General features: G+C 44.1%; 1 long non-coding RNA gene across 1 annotated transcript; it reads left to right on the forward strand.

Moving 5' to 3' along the window:
* The first annotated feature begins 9,520 nt into the window (after positions 1-9,520).
* On the forward strand, positions 9,521-12,529 carry LOC146208979 (uncharacterized). The gene is made up of 3 exons (XR_014703417.1): positions 9,521-9,747; positions 10,222-10,302; positions 12,242-12,529. It is a non-coding gene; the product is annotated as an uncharacterized LOC146208979 (long non-coding RNA).
* The last annotated feature ends 9,573 nt before the right edge of the window (positions 12,530-22,102 follow it).

The following is a 22,102-nucleotide window of genomic DNA, read 5'->3' on the forward strand; positions in this document are numbered from 1 at the left end:
ATTGCCCACACTGCCATTTCTTCTTGGGCCCGTGAGTAGACAAAAATCTACATGACAGCCCTTTTGCCAACAGTGACAGATAGCAATTGCAACCTAAATCAGGTACCGAACAGTTCTAAAGACACTGGATGGGTTTCTGCACGGTTGAATCAGGCCAGTATAGATAAGTTCAGCTGCGTTCATGCTTAAACATACATCTAGACAAGTACTGCGAACACGCGTAGAAAGTATGGGTGCGCGTTTGACTGTTATATTATATAACTACAGTGACTATCATTTCTTCGATTGAACTTGTGTATGATCATTTGGCTCAGTAGACGTGCCACCTAGAATGTCCACGAAGCTGAAACGAATGTAACGAATTACGAATACCGAATTTAACGAATGTATAAAAAAAGAGTTTTCCCATAATATTATATAAAGTAGCTTAATTCTACAATCACGAAAGGCACTGGTATTCGTGAGGCGTCAAATCTGTTTCACTTTCCGGGATGCGCTCTCGACCGTTTCTTTAAGCGTAGGCTAAAGCAAGGGCAGCTTCGAAGTCGGGTAGTATTGGGTAAAATGGCACGCCTACAGTGGTGGGTTAAAAAGCAAATATCGTGCTCTCAACGGCCGTGCCTCTGGCCTTTGCGCTTTGAGTGTCGAGATCATTGCCATGACTATCGGTAGCAGTCAGCACTACCCTAGAATTTGTCACGTGCTCTGAAGATAATATGAAGATATACGTGGCAAGAACGAGCCTCGCGCTCCCAGAAAAGCAAATCTGATTGTTCAAGTTTTAGCCTTGCGCGTATTACATTTTACAAAAAAGCACATTATCTCTAAAACTGTGCTTTAAGTGTTTTCATGATCGCGCCTGCTACTTATTTCAGTGCAAATTTCAACGCGCAGATGCAGATAGCTTGCGATGTCAAATTCTGATGCCGAGTTTCTTTGGGACGTTAAACCTCACCTAACCCTAACCCTTTGAATATGCTTGACAAAACTATAGGTTATCTTTAATACTTGCCCTGGGAATATGAGCCTTACAGGCCGTACACACTGAATACCAGCGTGCTGAGCGGTAGAAGAACGCCGCAAGGATCTGTGATTTCGCCGTTCCTCTTCAATTTTGCACTGATAACACTGCCCCCAGACTCGCAGCCATTAACGGGATACAGCATACGTTTTACGCGGACGCCATTACCATGTGGGTGAACAGGGGTGGTGATGCCCAAATAGAAAGTCTGCTTTCGGGAGCAGTCAACACCACTGAGACTTACACTCTAAGGGCGGATCTTGAATGTTGACACTATAAGTCCGAACTTCTTTTAGGTCGAGAAGGCCCCAATCGAAAGAACAGACCTCGGCCTCTTGAAATTAAGATAGAGCTCAAAGGACTGCCAATCAAACGTGTTCATTCCGAGTAACAACAGAAATTTAGCAAAATTAGATAAACCGACAACATTCACCCGAACAGCCAGACTAATCAAGCGAATAGCCAAACAGGAGGAGGGGCATGAAAGAACGCGACACCTGTAGACTCATTCAGGCTTTCGTCACCCCTCAGGCTAGTCTACACCCTGCCCTATCTCCACCTTTACCAAGACTAAAAGCAAAAGGTTGAATGTCTTATCCGGCAAGCTTACAAGACAGCACTAGGACTATCTAGAAACACCTCAACCAATAGGCTCCTAGCTCGTGGAATGCACAACATATTTGATGAACTCAAGGAAGTGCATTTAATATCGCAGTACCCCAGACTGGCACGCACCAAAGCCGGGAGGCTTGTCTTGCTGAGGCTGGCCATCAATGCCGACTTCATGGCGGACGATCCCAGGCAAATACCCACAGCAATCAGGAAGGAGCTTGTTATCAAGCCCCTCTTTAAAAATGTGCACCCCATTCACCACGAAGGCAGGCGACTAGCACGCGCACGTGCACTACACACCAAATGCAAAGGAAATCAGTCGGTTGCTTACGTCGATGCGGCCGAATATGAAGGCAGACCGAGATTTCGCGATTTATGCGGCCACTGGGGCCCGTGGGTCCACGCCTTCCAAAACCTTAGCTTCTGCTACTGTACGCACCAGAACATCCGAGGCTGCATAAGAAGCAGCCATCGCGCGCGCTGGCCGTCGCCTCTACCGAAGCAGATGTTATAATCAGTGACTCCAAAACAGCCGTACGGAATTTCGGGAGCGGCCGTCTATCGGCTGCCGCCAGGAATATCCTTAAAAGCTACCTTCCAGTCCCTGGTAGGACGATAGAACTGTTATGGGTTTCGGCTCACACGGGCAATTCCGGAAACGAGAGGGCTCACGAATATATGCCCGAGGTTTTTTCGGCCGAGCGGTGAGTACCTCGTCTCCCGCGAGCGCGAGGGAGGGCTTGCTCTCGTTCCATGATATAACTCGCCATTTTAGCTTGGGAAGGCGCACCTTTCCTCCCCCCACCCCCATAATTCACTAAGCAAGGCCCAGGCGACACTCTGGCGCCAGCTACAAACGCGCTCCTTCCCCTGCCCCAAAGTATATTTATATATATTCAAAGAGCAGGTTGACACTAAATGCAAAGAGTGTGACGCCGACACCACTTTAGACCACATTACATGGGGGTGCGCGGCCTATCCGCCACTCACCGTATGCGGCCAGCTCCATCTCTGGAGGAGTGGGAGGCCATGCTGCGCTGCTCGGACCCGGCCATCCAGGCTCGGGTCATTGAGTAGGCTGAAGAGATCGCCGACAGGACACAACTGGCGGCCATCTGGCGCGGCCAACAATCAAAAAGTCACCTCTTAAAGCAGATGAAAATAAATGTTTTCCCATCCATCCACCCCGAGAGCTTACCTATAGTATTGTGTAAAATATTTGCCAATATCATTCCGCTCCTCACAGCTATTGGCGACACAGAAACACGATTCTTTCATTTGCGGTAGATATCTTAAATACGTTCTTTATTACACTCGACCGCTATTTGCTGAGGATATCCATTGACGCCAGAGCCAGAATGTTGGTTTTGTATTCTTTGGTGCACTTGAAGCACGTTATAATTATGCGTGCGCCGTCAGAAACTGGATCGCTCTGTACAAAACACCGCAACATTCACCACAAGCAAGGGACAACGTTATATTCTCTAATGGCAAGTTAGGTGCGAATCTCGGGTTCCGTGCCATCTTGACCAATATTTCTAGACTCGGAAGCTCTCTTGTAGTTCACTCGATTTGCTAACATGAAAGGCCCAAAACGGATATTTTACATTCTTGGTACCCGTGTGCGCACATCTTAGTCAGATAATATCTGAGGCGACCCACAACACTTCAATGTTACATCCCAAAGCTAACAATGCAAAACCTACAATTGAACTTCGCTAATAATGGTAAAATTTGAAGAATTGAGAAAATACTGAAGCTTTCAGATTATGCAATGTGACCTGCAAAAGCCCTCAACTGGGTAGAGTGGTCTTGGACACTTAGCCTTTATTTAAAACTCATAACATTTAGCTCGGACAAGAAAGGTCACGCGTTTCGGCGAAAACCACAATTTATATTAAAAATAGGCTTTTGAAAGTGTTCAAATTATTTTCTATAAATAGTATCACTTTTTACAAACATTGTAAAACGTCTTGGGGTCAGATAACAAACCTGTAATAATTAACGTTTTAAGGGTTGCATTACAATATTTGTTGTTTATAAGTGGAAAAAACAATATCTCCTTTCAGAAGCTATAAAACGCAGTTTTTCTTGAACTTGCTGAACCAGTTCTCGCCTTTTATCGCGCAGCTCTTATATCGCGTGCACCCGCGCACCGCGCGCGACGATGTATATAAAAGTTCCTAGTGCAGCGGTTTATATAGCACACGTATTTTTAGCCAGCACAGCGAAGCGCTCAAAATCACAAAGGACGAGTAGGGGACAGGACAATAGCGAATAGGATGATGAACCAACACGCCCAAACATTTTCCCGTCTTTTTAGCGCCACCTGCACTCCCGGACTCACCTGGGGTCGCAGCTCCAGCTAAGGCGTGGGGCCGAATGTCACATGCAACATGCGCTATAGTATGAGACGGCGACTGCTTGTTGCACAAGGAACAACAATCAGCAGGAACCCTGAAGTTGCCGAGAGGGATGTACTTGCATCGGATGCATCACAGGAGTGCGCCATTCTGCAGTTTGTTTAGTCTAATTTCATTTGAAATGCTTAGCTTCATTTGGTTTTTGAGGTCTAACTTTCTAAAGCGTCCCAACGTCATCGGCGTCAGTTGTCTACCGCCCTCATCACTGATGCCCCAGTGTGGCTTCTATTTTGGACCGCGGGAGTTTGCGACACATTTGAGTGGGTAGTGGCTGCGTAGTATTGGCCAGACTATAAAGGACCTCTCTATAGTGAGGTTCGAAGTAATGCCCGCAGATGAGAGCCCCAAGCCCGCTGTGCTTTAAGCGGTGCGGGCTGGAGACCATTAGTTTTCGTTTTTAATAATTATCCTCACTAACTTCAGATGAGAGCCCTGTGAATGCTTCTGGAGAGGAAATTGATTTTTGGCGCTTTCCTTTCCCTGAAGGTGAATACTTGGGATGACTTGGATAGGAAACAGAAGATGTGGGTTGGGAAAGGAATGAAGTCAGCGGATAGCTGGATAAAGCATCGACTTCCTCATTTTCTTTCCCTGATTTGTAAAAACTGTTAGGTCGAATAAATGGATACCCTTAATCCGGCGCACGGCACGCTGTGTCAACTGCGCATGCATGTTAGGAAATATTTTCTTATAGTAATGCAGATAATCAGACAGGCATGGCATCATAAAAAGGGTTTTATTACGAAAACGCAATGATTCGGTGACATACTTTGTAATTATAGTGCCAATTAAAGGAAGTGCGCGGCGAGAGAAAGAAAGAGAAAAAGAGAAACTTAATGTCTTGGCAAAGGCTCACGGATGATCATCTTTAGCGCAGGATGACAACAATCTGGCTCTGAAGATCAGCTTGCTCTTGGCCCATATTGGCATACATTTCACACAAAGACGTACTCTTCTGTCCAAATTTTAAATAGCAGTAAATGTCGAGCGTGCCTAGACCTCTGCCTAGATTCCCATAAGGCCCTAGCAGAACAGATACATGTCTCTTGCGTTGTAAATAGCTGCGCCAAGTTTTGGATTCCATACGATGGCAAGTAAGCGGAGAATACACAAGTGACCCATCTCGCTAGATGAACTAGCCCAGTTGCTAGATGAACTAGCACCTTGGCGTAAATAGCTTTATCTAACAATTACTTGTAATAGCTTTGGGGAAATGAAATGAGGCTCACGGGCCAGTCTTTGTATACCGAAGTAGTTAGATACAGGAAGAAAATTGTACGGGGAATCCTGAAGCCTTAGCGCATACCGAAAAAATCCGAAAATCTAGCGAATATATCCAGCTTTCTCCTGCTTATTACTTTATTCCTTGAATTTAATCTTTTCGTGGGGTTAATGCGAAGTTAATTCATAGCAAGTTGATTTTAGCACGCGGCGCATATAAGAGCTTTCTTCCAATATTTTCATAGCAGATGCATAAGGCTGGATAAATGCTAATTATTTGGATACGCAAATGATACGTGTCGTATCGCGAAGTGTTATTAAAGCTGCGGAACTACCTCGCCTTGTTCACACTCTTTCCGCTTACCCTGTGATAAGGTGGCTTATTAAAGCGCTTTGCTCCAGCCACCGCAGTGCACTTCTTTCGTTTCCGGAATAAAGTAGTTCGTGTCTGATCTATGCTGCCTCAGTTGTCTTGCCTAAAACACGACATACAGGCGACGAGGATGGTGAATCTGCGCCTGTGTTACGCCCACTGAAGACTTTCAGCACAAGAGAAAGAACTGCAGCATGCACGACAGCGGGAATGCCTTCACCATGACTACTTTCGGGCAAGTTGAGCATTTCATTGATTGTACGACTAATAGGCTTTTGTATGAAGACTTAAGACTTAAAAGTCGTAAGACATAACAGTAGACGTGCTCCTGAGTTTGATCGGACCGAAAACTTAGCACTTCTCAAGTCACTGACTATTCCGGATAAGCCGTCATCTAAACCGTATGCGCAGCTCGTAACGCTACATCAAAGTCCCTTGTCTCCGAGGCCGTCAGTTATTGCGAAAGAGCAAAATGACACCGCCGGTCACCGAAAAAAAACCTGAAACCTTATCGTAGTTCATGGCCGAGAAAAGATGGCTTGCTCACACATGCGATTTCGGCGAATTCGTAGATAAGTCACTGCGCGGCCGATTTCTCTCCGGGTTGCAGCGCGTCGACATCCAACGGCATTTGTTTGCCGAAGGTAATGCCCTGACTTTCTAAAACGCTGTCGAGCGTGCGTTGTCTTTTGAAGCAGCAGTGCGAAATGCGACAGAAGCGCACGTAGTTCACGAAAGGAATGCGGAGCTACTTAAAATGCTCAGCTCAAGGCCAACTTCCCAAGAATAGTTAGTGCAATGTTGTCGATGCGGCTTGCCGAAGCACGGAGCAGCATCTTGTCCACATTCTCAAGCAACTGGTTATAAGGGCCAAAAGAAGGAACACATTCAACGAGCTTGACAAAGTCGTCCGCGACGTGTGAAATCAATCACAGTAAGCGCATTCCATAGACAAACGAAACTTTATCTGAATAACGTCACTTTAGACGTACGTCTAGCGCGTTTTATGGTGACCGTCAAAGTTAACTGTGTACCGTTACAGAGGGAGCTGGACACCGGAGCTGTTGTCTCGATAATTTCGCACAACCACTGCAGGAGGCTTTTTCCAGATATGCACCCGCAATGAACCAGTCTTCAACTACGCACGTACTCAGTGAAGTAATCAAGCCCATAGTAGTGCTTGAAGTCAACGTGAAAACGAACGGCCAAAAGCAGCGTTTACCGCTCTACATGGTGGCACAAGACGGACACGCACTTCTAGGGCGGTAGTTGCTACAAACGATTCGGCTTGACTGGAGCCGCATCTGGGAGCTGAACGCCGTTCACTGTAAAAACAAAAAGACCTTTTTGGGCATTTGTCTGATTCAAAACACCCTTACACCCTCAGTCTAGGGTGTTCGTGCCATTGGAAATCACCTCTTGCATGCCAAAGGGGTGCTTTGGTTGGAGAATATGCCTTAGGGTGTTACGGGCAAGCAATATCACCTAACATGCTGGGGGTATATGGGTGCGTAACTTCGTAGCCTTTTATACACAAGCGGCGCTGCTAATATTACCCAACACCTAAATAAAGCACCAAAAGTAACGTAAGCATCAAAAGTAACGCTAAAATTAAAATTACACACGAGTGCTTTCTAAAAATGAAACAAAAACTGAAAGAAAATTTGACCGCCAGGAGGCCGCCGGTAGCTACGAACGCTCTTTTCAAATTTCACAATATGGCCGTTAGCATTGTGGGGTGCGTTTCGACCACGTTTCGGCGAATGCTGAATGTGCTTCTTCGATTGTGTACCCTCGTGAAATGTGTTGCATTTCCCATGCATATGTGTTCAGAAGTGTGTACGCTTGTGAAATGCCTTCTACATGTGGTGTTTAACGCAAACGGGCATTTATAGTGTCGGCAAGTGTCCGGGCTTCTTTTTGCTTTGCTCAGGCCGAAGGACTGCTGCACCGCTTTATGTTTGAGATGTTCGAAAGAAGGAGGCATGGACGAGTTTTTTTCTGCGTGACTAAGAGGTATATGCACCGACTACATTGCACTCGCGCTGAAATCGCACTGGTTGGTTCGGTGCCGGTGATACGAGGGCGGACAGCGTACTTTGCGGCTAACGCAATCGTCTGTAAAGGGAAGCCTATTCTCACGCATATTGCGCTTTGTGGGAACAGTGTCCTACCGGATTGCTGCATTTGGTGTCTTTTTGTGCCGGAACGCTCCAGAATTGAAATGAAAACGTGAGACACGCGCTTGTTTTCACCTGGCTGCCAAAATGACATCGCACATGTGGTAGATGTCGCGGCGAGTTACGCAGATTTCGCGCAAGAACATCAGTCTCAACTTTCTTGAACAGAAATAACATGCTACGTTTCCTTGCATTTTGTACGTGCAGGAGGATCACGAAACGATTTTCGTTTCTTGACAGTTTGATACTTGCGCTCAGTTCGCAACGACTCGGTTTTGTTCTACGGTTTCCGTTCGTGCGGCAAGGTCATGTTGGCGTACTACCTTAATTCTCCTAGCACTCTCGATTCCCCCTTCCCCCTTCCTCCCTTATCTCTTACACTTCGCGCTCGCTCTCCTGAAACCTCTTTCATGCTTCGTCGTCATCTTTCACTCGGAGCGCTGCGACCCCCCCCCCCCCTTTTTTTTTTTCATTTACTCTGAGCATAGGCGCGCACCGTCCTGCTGCTCGGGGAGCGTCCTCCCGCAGCCCTTCTGTTTAAACTTTTTGTTCGAGGAGGCTATGTTCGTTCTCGGCGGCCGTTCAGCGCTGCACGCCTCTGCGCTCGTGCTCTCGGCATCGAAGTGCGCTGGTCGGCCGGCCTGGTTGCATAATAGTTTATTCCAAACTGCGTAAACTATATGAAGCTATCATCAGCCTATGTTAACTTCCCCGCGTCTGGATTTGCCTTTTTTAATCACAATGGGAGCATTTTTCATTTTACGGGGACCATATTTTGCGGTTGCATGGAGTGTGAAGTTGCATTTTTATTATGCTGCTTTTGTTATGGCGTTCACTTTCGCTCTCGAAGAATCATTTAGGTACGTATTTTATTTTCAGCAAGACTTCAATTAAGGCACTTGTACACGTGCTAAGTCAGCTAATGTGGTTCAAACTATCCAGTTTTCATTATTTTTGTGGTCACATTTCAACATAACTGTTTGACCGCATTACTTGATTTTTGTAGTGTCTTTGGACTATAATAAATGGATATTCGATGCTGATGCCTCAGCATTCAAGTAGAGGTCGACAGCTTGAATTATGCGGCCAAATATTGTACCGGATGTTGCTATTACAGAGTTTGATTCTGACCAGATGTTTACTTTTTTTTGTCTTTTGCTTAAATGTACATATGAAGTGGTTATCATAGCCTTAGTCGCATATGTTTGCCTTCTTTGCTCATCACATTGCGCATATTGCAGGGAAATTTGTGACTTACTGTTATTAAAAAATTTGTAATGTATGTGTTTAAAGCAGTTTACTGATTTAAAGGGCCCAGAAAACAATTTGACTTTCATATGCTAACGCTGCATGTCTGTAGATTGTCTCTAAGAATTGAAGCCTACTTTTTAAAGCTGAGCGGGGACCCTTAGTTTAGAGATATATTACATATTTTATTGCCATTCAGCCGTGTGCCAAGTTGAGGGAAGGAGGATCATAATTTTTGCTTTATTTTTTATATTAGACTTTCCTTAATATTGCTTGCAGTTTGGCGATGAGTGGCAAAATACTGATGGTTTTTTTTTCAGTTTTCTAACCTTAGTAAATATTTGTATTTGCTGTTTGCTAATGCCAGTTTTTTTTTTTTCAGATATGTACAAAGGCATCAATTGCCTTAGCTTGTGTACAATGATTTTTAATATTCAGTTACTTGAAACATTGAGTAAAATGAATTCTTTATGGCTACCATTCACACAAACTTGCAGTTCTTACATGACGTCAACATGCTGATCAAGAAGGACGGCAAAGAGGCACTTGAAATTGGCCTTAACAAGACACTTGTCTTGGTTTTGAAGGACACAATTCGTGCAAGAAAAAAGGACATTGCCCGGGTGCTCGAAGTATGTTCTGAGGGAATGCGTGAAAGGAGAAAGAAGCGTAAGTATTAAGCTGTTTCCTTCTGTTTGCTGCATGTGCTATCTAATTGGCAGTTTTTCGCTAAATGCCTACATTTTTGCCATTTTGCATTGCCTTATAGATATACTAAAAACATGGCTGAGCATCAGAAAGAATAATAAAACCATAACTAGCCTGTGCATTTCTTCATATGTAACAATTTTCGCATTAGCTAAATTTAAATTACCTATTGTTCTTCTCCATTGTAATGGTGCAGCCTTTTCGAATCTGTTCAACTAGTAGCAGAAAATTATGTGATACCTGACTCAAATCTTCACAAGCTTTGCTAATTTTTGCTGTCAGATGTTTGGCTTTCAGTTTGCGTGCCTCTACATGTTTTCAATTTTGTTTATTTGCCTTCCTAAATTAGACAATAAATAATCCCCTCAAAACTCGGCTGTCTCTTTTTACCTGCAAGGAGGTACACCATTGTTGTGTTGCTTATTTCTATTGTAGATGTACAGACAGTATGCATTCTGCAACTCTTGGCAAACATTCGGAACCAGCCGGGAGCTCTGGATGTTGTTTGTATCATTTGTAAGTTTTCTCTTTCTCATTTGAATATTCAGGAAGCCTACTTGAAATCGACATTATTAGCGAATTTTCTTTGTTTCTAAAATGGTTTACAGTCTAACTTGTAATATGTATTAGTGATTCATTGTTCAAATAGAAATACTACACAAGTTTTCATCACAGCTGTGAATTCTTTGCTGTGAAAGGATTATTTGCACTGTAAGTACAATCAAAAGCACTTTTAAGAGACTCCTGCCATCACATGCTTACCACGTCGTATTGCATACAAGAGTCACCTGATGAAGCACTGGTAATGTCAAGATTGGTGCAGTGTGCGATTTGACTAAGCACTGTGCTGCAGTGGACCAGCAGTGCTTTATCAGATGGCTCTTGCAGGCAGCTTGGTGGGGTTTAGCATTTGCTGGAAAGGGGTCTCTCAACCTGCTCATGCATGCTAGTACCTAGCATATTCCTAATGTCTGGAATATATAATCTGAGACAGCTTCAAAAGAAGTATTTGCCACATTGTCTTATCCTACAGGCTTCTGAAGGTGGGTAATGCAGTTTAATAGTTGTTTTAAAAAAATGCTGTATTTTGCTAGCCAAGTTTGAAATGATGTAATAATTTTAATTCTTCTGAGATTAGATTTACCACGTTGGTTGGGAGAAAATACTGCTGTGTTTCAAGGTTCATGCTGTATAAATATAATGCCTTCAACTACAGATGCTAACATTTCATGCATAACCATGTGGCACTGTCATAGACATTCTCATTTATAGTAAACATTCCCAATAAATCCAAATTGTTATTTTTTCATTTCAAGTTAGTCAACATATTTTTAGTATTCGAACCTTTAGTATTTCAAAGTGCTCAGACTGCCTGCCGCTATAACGATTACAACTTCTTGAACACTTGAGCTTCCTGCCGCCTCTTGAGGCTCACCACTGATGTTCTGGATGTCTATGCATACAATGTGTTATGCGTGGAAAATGTTTTAACATACCATGCTTCAGTGTAGACATTTTTAGAGCTTCCGCTAATTGGTTGTTTGGTAATGCTCTGCTGTTGCACATGTAATTGTCACTCAACTCAAAGCTCCAGTGTACACTTTCAATAAATAATGTGTGATGAAGTTTCAGAACTGCCACATAGAGCAGCGAGAACACTTTTTCCTTGTTACTAAACCTTAAATGTAAACACTTCAGGAAGCATTGCGATGCCCTAAGGCTTGGCTGGTTCATACTTAGCACAAGAAGACGTGCAAAAGTTCAGGAATGCATTATGTGTTATGTATTTATTTATTTTTTATTTATTTTATTTATTACATGCACTTTGATTTTTTTTTGTAGTGCCCCATCACTAAGTATGCTCTTTCCACGTTTTTTTTGTTTGGTTCTGCAGTATCTACTTGGCCAGTGCAAGGTATGTTGTAGGCCTTGTTTGAAGCCTTCAATTGAGCCAGCTGTTAATATTTTAGTAGTAAACACCGTGCTCCAGTGCTGTTTATTCTTTATTTACGTATTTAACTATCATAATAAGCATTCCAGTTCATGTGAAATGAAAAGTTCGTGGGGCAGCATAGAAGTTCTCTAATCCAGGTGCTTTTGATGAGTGTAGCCATTTTGGTTCGATAAAATAGCTTGCACAATCTAAAATTACCATGCAACAGCATGCTGCATGAATAAAAATGGGTTGACCTTATGTGCTCTCATTTATGAATTGATCAGACTGCTGGCTTTGTGCCTCCTGAACCAACCATAACAGTATACTCTGCATTGTTAATTGTGAGATAACCACCAGTGGTTTCCGATAGGGCCCTTTTCCAGCACACTGCTGTACACTAAAGGGGCATTGGCGTATTCTAAATATAGAGTAGAAAATATCTTGAATTTGCTTTTTGCCAGGTCCAGTGCATATTTATACAGCTGCTCTGTTATGCACTTCGTTCACAATTTTATCAAGGAACAGGAAGAAAAGCCTGCCACGCCGTGCGTCGGATATACTGGGAGCAGCATCAAAGAAGCTGAAGAGCATTTCCCCTTCATTCAGCAGCGGAAGCTTCTTCGAGTCATCGACTCTACTTAGGGTATTGTTCCAATAATGGGTCGATTTTGGCTGTTCAGTCTGACATATGACAAGGGGTCCGACAATTTGTGCTGCTTTATAGAGCACCCTTTTTTGGGCGTCTGCGTGTCGAAGCCAAGATGCGCAGCACGACGCTTTATTTCATCGCTTAAGGCAGAATTTTATGCAAGCGCACGCGTTGACACTGACAAAGCATAGGATTAATATTGTGTACTGCAATTATTGTTGCATACGACTTAAAGTTTTGTTGTTGTTTTTTAAGAAATGTCACCATGCTGTTGTGTTCATTGTTCGGTTCTGTTTTTGAAAAAAATTGTATACTTTGTTGTCTGAATTTGTTGGAACTGTTTTGCTTCTTTCATTTTTTTAGGTATTTACGTACATACCATGTATGTTTTTGCCCGTCTGCTAGGCTCTCGGTGGAGAGTGGCAGTATTGTTAAATAAATGAGGTTCCATAGCGCGCATCAATGAAGAAACAGAACACAAGTGCCCCCCTGCCCCTCCCCCCCCCCCTCCACCAGCACCCGAGCACCCACTAGCCCAAACCCTGACCCTTCTATGCCGAATAAAAGACTTCCAGTTTCCTTCTGTGTGACACTTTTTTTGTAACATGCTCTGTGAATGTGAAAAAAACTATCATACTGGCATGGGCCATTCGAGATGTCAAAATAATGGCATGCAGCATCTCTTTACATGCTCATTTCGCATTACAGGTGATTAAAAGGAATACCATTGAGCTTGATTGCAAATGTGCACATAGTAAAAGCATTAAGGAACGTTTAGTGGCAAAAGTAATTCCTAATTAGGGAATGCAATATATGGACGTTATCGGCACTGATTTTTATCAAGAGGTGTAAGGGTGCAATGCCACTGCTTCCACCCTGCAATAGGGTGTAAAGGTGATGAAAACACCCCAGTGCATTGCCCCATAGAAGGGTGTTATGACCAACCGAAGCACCATCTTTGAGGGTGTATTGGCACTCTGAAGCCACTTTTTTTCAAGGGTGCATGGGTGTTAGTTATAGACGCGAAAGCACCTAATAAGGTGTTTTTGTTTTTACAGTGTTAGACGTTTGCCTTATGCGACCGAAGAGTCGTCGGAGAAACTTCAGGCCCTACTACGTAAGTACACGCAACTGTTCAGCGAATACTTGGACAATATAAATGATGAGACAGCTACTATTTATTTCAAAGAGAATTAGGAGCCTATAGTTTTGAAGTCAAGGACGGTGACGTTCCCATTACGCCCGGCATTAGAACAGGAACTTGTGAACTAGAAACGCTTGCGTTATCTCACCAGTGGCCAGCAGCAAGTTTGCTACGCTGGTTGAGCCGGTCATTAAAGTAGATGGCTCGATAAGACTGCGGCGACTACAAGGTCACCCTGAATCCAATTCTAGACACTGAGCATTATCCGCTTTCAAGAGCAGACGAGCTTTTTGCTATCCTTGCGGGACGAAATAAGTTCTCGAAACGACCTTAGCCGAGCATAACAGCTGGCAGAAATGGACGAACAGTCCAAAGAATACTTGACGCTAAATACACAGAAAAGGTTGCACGTGGTCAACCGCCTACCATTTGGCATAGCTTCAGCTTCTGCAATCTTTCAAAGGATAATGGATAACAAGCTCAAATGACTCGAAGGGGTTGCATGTTACATTGATGACATCCTCGTAACGGGAAAAACTGATGACGAGCACCTGCGTGACCACTAAGCTGTTCTGAACCGCTTGTCATGAAGAGGCGTTAAGATGAAGATGGCCAAAGGTCAGTTCTTTAAGGACCAGCTAAAGTACCTCGGTCACATTGTAAGCGCTGATTGCGTGCGTCCAGCCGATGACAAAGTGGCAGCTGTTTAAAAAGCACCGAGGCCAAATGACAAGCATCAGCGGTGGTCCCTGCTTTGCCTAGTTAATTAATATGGAAAGTCCTTTCCAAATCTATCCAGTGTAATCGCACCGCTAAACAGACGTTTACGCAGTGATGTACACGTGGCGTGCAGCAGGTAATGCGAGTACGCCTTCTTTGAAGTTAAGAAGCCGTGGTCAATGCCACCCGTGCTTACCCACTACGAGCCCGGATTGCTACCACAGCTGCTTTGCGACGCATCAGCATAGGTAACCTGCGCTGCATAGGTAGCGCTGTAACTGTCCCGCAGCCTTACTCGAAAATGCTGCTGTTAGCCACTTGGTTCGCGATAAACGACCGGGCATGTTCAGCCCCATTATAGATGCGCGTGTGACAAATAACGTCCTTTGCAGGCGCTCTGGATATAGCCCATTTATCTGGCACACGCCAAGCAAATCTTCGACAGAGCCTGCGACATGATTCCTGTCAGCTCATGCAGATGGTGTGAAAAGGCCCTAAAAAGCCGCTTCATAAGTATTTTCTCTTCTCGCTAGGATATATGTTACGGCGCGGCGATCGACACAGCAAACTTCATTGCAGGTTGCCTATACGTCATCGGAGCCGTGCTCTCTCATGCCCTACCAAATGGTATGTGCAAGCCAATTGCATGCGCGTCGAGAAAATTGACTAAGGCAAAGGCTCACTACAGCCAAATTCAGAAAGAGGCACTCGCCATAATTTTTGGCGTGAAAACGTTTCACTACTACCTCTATGGCCTTGCCTTCTTACTCGTAAGCGATCATAAGCCATTGCAAACTATTATTTGGTGCAAGCCAGGCATTCCTACAATTGCAGCATTGGGCTGTTTTGTTATCTGCCTACAACAACACGCTCAAGTACAAGTCGTCAGCAGAAAACACGGACCCGGATTGCCTTTCGTGACTGCCGTTGCATGGCAATGATGATGAAGCACCGGAAGATCAACGTTTAGCTTTCGACTCGCTTCCGGTAAACTGCTGTGACGTAGCAAGCAAGACCTGTCGTGACGCTATACATCGTGACCCTATACTCAAAGCAGCCATGCAGTACTGAGCGGCTGACCGAATCGCGCTCCGAATGACGAACTGAAGCCATTCTTCTACAGACGTTTGGAGTTGTCTTTGCAGCAAAGATGCCTTGTCCTGAGAACTCGTGTCATTCGTGAGCGCTTCCAGTCGATCATGCTTGAGGAGCGGCATCAGGGGCAACCTGGAATTGTCAGGATGAAAGAGTCGGAGAGAAGTTACGTGTGGGAGCCAACAATTCATAGAGACATCGAACAGAAAGTGAGCGCATGTCAGTCATGTCAGTCGCAGCGCAACATGCAGTGCCCTGCTCAGCCTCATCCATGGGTGTGGCCTAGTCGGCCCTGGGAACGGATTCACATCGATTTCGCACGCCCATTCAGTGATGCGATGCTCTTGATAGTCATAGACTTTCATTCTAAGTGGCCAGAAATGTTTGAAATGAAAGATACATACGCAGAGAAAACCATTGACCTTCTTCATAAACATTTCTGTCGTTTTGGTTTTCCAGAGACGCATCAGATAACGGTCCACAATTTACGCCGGACGCGTTCTCAAAATACATGCCCAGCATTGGCACCCGTCATGTTCGCACAGTGCCATATCATCCAAGCAGCAATGAACAGGCTAAGCGCCTAAGCGCTTCGTTAATTTGTTGAAATCTGCGTTGCGTAAGAACCCGTCCGTACCCCTACGTTCATCTATTACTGATTTTTTTTTTTTGGCGTATCGTAATATTCCTCATGCAACCACCTGGGAAGTTGCTGCTCTCCTCCTGCTTGTCAGACGTCTTCACACAAGTTTAGAGCTTGTCGAGCTTTCAATCCAATCAAAAGTATCGGCTAAGCAGTTTGACCAAACCTTAAGGCGTAAGTCATGCTATCACAAGGAGCGACTTTTTAATTTTGCTGATAGTGTAAAGGTCAGGAAATTTTGACCAAAGCTGGTCTGGTCTCGTACCGCTTAAGTGTCGTAACTCCTAGAGGTAGGTTTCAGTGGGTTTGCCACAAGAACCACATCGTCCGACTGGGAGACGAGACCATCCGACCGCTCTGTTCCGTGAACAGGAAATACGTGCGGTGGGATGTGGTGTCGCGAAGTTTTATCTAAGCTGCGGAACTATACCTGGCCTCGGCCACGCTCTCTCCGCTTACCCTTGCCACCATGATAAGGTGGCTTATTAAATCACGTTGCGCCAGCCACGACAGTGCATTTCTTTCGTTTCCGTTATCACGGAATAAAGCCGTTCCTGTGTGAGCTATCCTGCCTCAGTTTGGCTTGCCTAAAGCACGACAATACGCCCACAGAATGCAATACAACTTTTTTTTTCTACAAGGCATGGCGTCACGCTTGACGTCAACAGTAGCGCGGGTACCTCGGCAGAAGGTGCGATTTTGTTTTTATAAACGATCGACACTGTCAGGTGGCGGGGAATCCGCCAGAGTAAGACGGCGACAACAATTCAAAACGCAGAGAAACAAACTCATTGGCGATGCCAGTAAAGCTCAGGCTTGGTGCAAGGCTTTCTGTGGCAATCAGCCACCTCTTATTTGGATCGCACAAATATATAAAACCCATTGTGTGTTATTCCGAGCAAATTTTGTAGAGCTGCCGTCCAATAAATGTAACTTATCCGGAAGTCTAACGCCATCTAGCCAGAAACTCTAAAACAAAGAAAATGTAATTTTACACAGCAAAATCAAAAGGTAGACTGTTAATGGCTTGTGGGCGACTAAAGAAATAGAAAAGGTAACTTCACCTAAAAGACGTAATTTATTGGTTTGCCTTTTTTTAGAACATGCCACTGTTTGTCCTCGGATCATATGCCAACATTAGGAGGAGCTTGTAAGAGTTTATTCCTTGCGTCCAGATGGCACAGTTGTGATAGGCGCTTTGAAGACACTGATCCTAAGGATTTGGCAGAGCGTACGCCGTGACATTCCATCAATGATTACCGCTTTTGCTTCGACCACTTCACTGGAACTGACATACGGACCTAATAATAAGTGAGCAAGATTTAAGGGCGCTGATTCATCTCTGATTATCCACTGAAAAGTGCGTTCACAAATATGTCTATATACTGCGCTCATATTTTCATTACATTTTTATGCATTGAGGACTCGCACGATTATTAAAATTTGCATTAAAAGAAACGGAATTCATTATTCAAATTTTCTTCAATTCAGTCAGCGAATTCTATTGCCTTCTTTCTCATTTTTTGGGGTTTGGTGTACGCTTCTCTATTGAAGTATAGGCTGCTCGCTATATAAGGCTTCATGCTAACCATTTCGATGTTCAAGCAACAACTAATAAAATGTGTTAACGCAGATATTCTCCAAATCATCGCGTGCTCCTAATCCATTTCTATGTCTGGTAAACTCCTTTAGATGTTTTCGCAATGAAGATGTGATGTATATGAGCTTTCATACGTTATAATAAAATATCAGAAACATACTCGCCTAGAAATGTTTATTTCAATGCCTAAATTTTACATGTAGGCGCTTCACAGTATTCAGGCTGTCAGTGCTGTGAAGGACAAATTACGCAACATACAATGCACTCATTGTTTATTGGCCGTGCTCGCTGGAAGACATTACGAGCATTTCGACGCTATTGCCAACCCAACGCCTATTTTGTTGCTTAAAGGCAGGCAAGTAGCGAGGAGCTCCCCCGACGGGCTTCGCCGTATGCGGGTAATGGACGGAAATGTGGCGAAAAAGCTATAGTTCTCAAAGAAGAAAGTGAATTAAACGAAGTGCGGTTTTATCAAGCAGTCGTGCACTGTGACCACGCTGTGCTCTTCGTTCCCACCCTCATCCCATCCCAAGGAACCTTGTCGAACTTGCTATCTTAGGGGGGGGGGGGGGGGTACACGCAGCTGCGAACTGTGGTGGCAAGAGCGCGCGCTACTCCGGCTGCGGAGTTGGTTAACGCGGACGGCGATGGCGACGACACCGTGAAAAGAAGAAACGGGCGCAAAAGAGCTGCCCTCTAAAAAGGTACAACGCTATAGTTGAGTTGCATCAGGTTGCAAAGGGAGGAACTGGCACTGTCTAAGAAAAGGACGCAGTGGCGGCTCGGGCTCGGCCGGTAATCAACCTCATGTTGGGAAAGAAAGTGGAAAAAGAGAGAGCCGTAGTGGAGGGCTAGGGAGTAATTACAACCACCTGGGGATCTTTAACGTGCGCTGATATCGCACAGCACACGGACACTACTTTGTTTCCGTTCCCAAGTACGCGGGATCGAATCCCGGCTTCGGCGGCAGCTTTTCGATGGAGGCGAAAAGCAAGGCGCCCGTGTGCTGTGCGATGTCAGTGCACGTTAAAGAACCCCAGGTGGTCGAAATTACCGGAGTCCTCCACTACGGCGTCCCTCATAGCCTGAGTCGCTTTGGGACGTTAAACCCCACAAACCAACCAACCAACTACTTTGTTTCCATTGAAACGCAGCCGGTCGGGTTCGTAATTACAGAAACAAAAAAAGAAATGAGAAAAATTGAGAAAGGCGATCAAACGTTTCAGAAGGCTCAGCATGAATAGTGAATGCTTGATGATTGTGAGAAATTTTGGAGCGTACAACTGATCTTGAGTTATTGAAATAAATGAAAATTGAAAAATGCGTTCAAAGGTGTCAAAAATCCCAGAACGGAAAGCCAATGTCCACTGATAATGAGAGTCCTGGTATAAAATAAAAAAATATAAAGACAAAGAAAAATGAACAAGGTTTTTACAATACAAAACTGCAAAACATCGTCCACATGTGTGAAACGCTATCGCCTGACACCTTTAACTGCGGAGCTTAATTTTCCTCTAGTTTTCGCTATACGCTCGTAAGGTCGAACACACTATCAACCGAACAACAGAGTGGCGCACTCGATCGATGTTCTGCGCTAAGGAATATGAAACAACTTCGTTTTATATTGAATTCTTGAATAAATAATCGAGTTATCTTAGGGATGAAATTTAAATGGGCGCTGGAAACATTTCTTATAGCCATGTTGTCTATCGAGTGAAAAGCCTTAGTAAGAGACACGCCTTCTCCATCCTATGAAATATCACTCAATGGAATGTTCACGTGCTGCAGATCTCCAGAAACTTAGTATAGAATAGAACCTAGGCTGAGAAGCTAGCTCTAAAGAACCTAGTCGCATGTATTTCGGTTCTTACGCAATGTCTGGGCATCAGGTTTATGAGAATATGGACTTTACAGGAGCAACCTGGGCTATGTACAAACACTGTTCAGTGGCAATGGCCCAAAACAAGAGCGTACGACGCGCAATTAAGCCTAAGTGAATAGAGCACAAACACATTCGAAACAGTGCTGAGGAATTTTGAATCGTTTTAGTTGTTTCTTTGTATCTAGGCAATGTTAATAGGTTAGGATTACCCGAGAGAAGTTTTGGAAACTAATACCAATTATGAGGAAGGTTTATAAACATGAACCATCCTCACGTTGAAGTAAAACTTCTTGCCCGGCTAGTTTGTTCATGATTGTACGGGAGCAGCAAAGTTAACGCAAAGCAGACGAACACAAGGCAGGTAGACACGAAACGCACTGTTGTGCTGTCTACCTGCCTTGTGTTCCTTATTTTTGCGCTAACTTTTATACCGTACAATCTTTCTCACAATGGTCTATTTGTATTAGGTAAGACCATTCTAAGAAAAGTGAGGGCTTTTCTGAGGAGATAGAAGATTCGCTTGTAAAGCTGGAACTTGGCAGAACTTCAAAAACAAAGCTTCTGTGTAGTCATGCAAATTATCAAACCTGCAAATTAATATGTAAAGTGTTAAATTAAACCTGTAGGGAAATAGCCAATATTTCGGCTCTTTCATTTGAAGTATAGGACTAGCGCTAAAGACGAGGACACAGAAAAAAGGGGCACACAGGACGAGCGCTAATAATTCAAATGTATTTCAGCCAACTATCCCATCTTTCTACTTTGACGGCTTTCTTCCCGCTCGTTGGGAAAGCACTAATGCTATGAAATGCAGTGCTTCGGTGAAACCAGTATGGGCTAACTCAGGACCACCGAGAAATGCTTTGCGGCGAGCAGTGCTGTCCTAATAGCCGGCTTCCATTTTTTTAACGAATCGTTAGCCCGTTCACCTCTCATTTCATCCTTCATAAAAAGGAAAGGAAACCAGCAATCTTGAATCAAAATCTACTGAATCAAATGTTTTAATTTTTTGTACGAATATATTGACCGAGAGAGCCCGTGCGCTTTACCATGCGCCTTCTTTTCCTCGTTCCGACTGAAGTGTGCGTAGACGTGCGTGCTACTAATGATACCGCTGCCATCTGGCCTGCAACGCCGGCTATAGTTCTCACTAGTAGCATCGACGACTCGTTATCGGGGAAGGCGTGCTCCTGGCGTCAGAAGCCGAATCTTCAGCTTGGGTGCCATATATTAGCTGCCACATGCAAACAATGCTACGGCGTCAATTTGAAATCAGCGAACAATTGCAGCAACATTCCGATGTTATCAAAAACGTGCGACAAATGACCTCATGTGCCAATGCGGAAACTTAGGTGCTGTCATATCATACTATTTACGTGCACTGAGCTCTCCTCCGAGTGAGTCTCCCACGCGATGAATAAAATTTCCTTCTTCGCAGCTTTTGCCCACTTCAGCCCCTATAAATGTAATTTTCAAAAACTTCAACACTAGCTAATAATCCCAGTTTACAAAAATATTATCGTGAATAACGAGACTGACAGCACTTGAAGTGTGTAATAATTTCCGTTCTTTTCATAGGTGGGGCGAAGAATTTGAGGAGCGACGGAGTCCATGTAGCCGACTTTCCTAGTGCGGTGATGTTCATTTGTCCTGTCAGAGCGGTGCTGTTTGATTGGATAACTGAGCTCAAGATTTAGACGAACATTACTATGAAATCACTACGCTCAAGACACTTAAGGAACACAGTCTGACCATCAAAGGGGCTTGGTTCACTGAGAAGATTTTGATTTATTTGCTGATATTTCACCGAGGAAACACAAGTTAAGTTTTAACTTTTCACTGTAGAACAATTTTCTTCACGAAGACTGTCATGGGGTAGCACAGTCAGCAAGTTCTCTGCTGCTCCAAACTGCCTTCAACTCTGGGTCAGTAGATATTGCTGAAAATGGTCGAAGCATGTGAATCAACGTCAGCGAAAAGAAGCCTCAGATGCGAAAATAGAGCAATGCATTTTGCATCAGTGAAAAACTGCTTGCATAGGCAACTCAAATAAACTTCAGGGGCAATGCGAAGTGCGCTAGGTAGGCAAATATGGAGCGGATAGTGGGATCCGCGCATTACTGGTCTCTTCAGAATGTACTGCTATATTCCTTCATGAGGAGAAATTTGTGGTGTTTTGTGGAAAGTAAAGGCGTTTGTGACAACGATTTCTTCATTCTGTTCGTTCCAAGGCTTGAGTCATATTGTTCCGCTTGTCATTTAGCGCCTATCTACTTATTAGGTTGGAGGTTAGTTTACAATAGAGATGCCAACCGGCAACATTTGTACCTCCAATACTATGCCGTGAATTGTAAGTGTGGGTGTCCACGTCGATAACTGAGGCAGATACTGCGCCTTCCTTTCTCCAAAATACCACAGTAGCTTAAAATCTCTAACACTCGAGCCAAACTTTATTCCAGTCTTCCAATGATACAAAGCAGCAGAGTGAAAAGCTGCTGTGAAAGACATCATCGCGTTTCTCTTAAGGCGAAATAAGCCTAAGCGTCCTCTGAAATTTAAAAACTGTGCTTAAAAGAAAATAAAGGCCGAGGTGCAGATTTGCTGTTTGTGAATAGTAGGAGAGCGTTAGCGCCGTCTTCATTACCAA

This window comes from Amblyomma maculatum, chromosome 1, assembly GCF_055883805.1.
Source record: "Amblyomma maculatum isolate TAMU_Amacu chromosome 1, ASM5588380v1, whole genome shotgun sequence".
Taxonomy (NCBI): Eukaryota; Metazoa; Arthropoda; class Arachnida; order Ixodida; family Ixodidae; genus Amblyomma; species Amblyomma maculatum.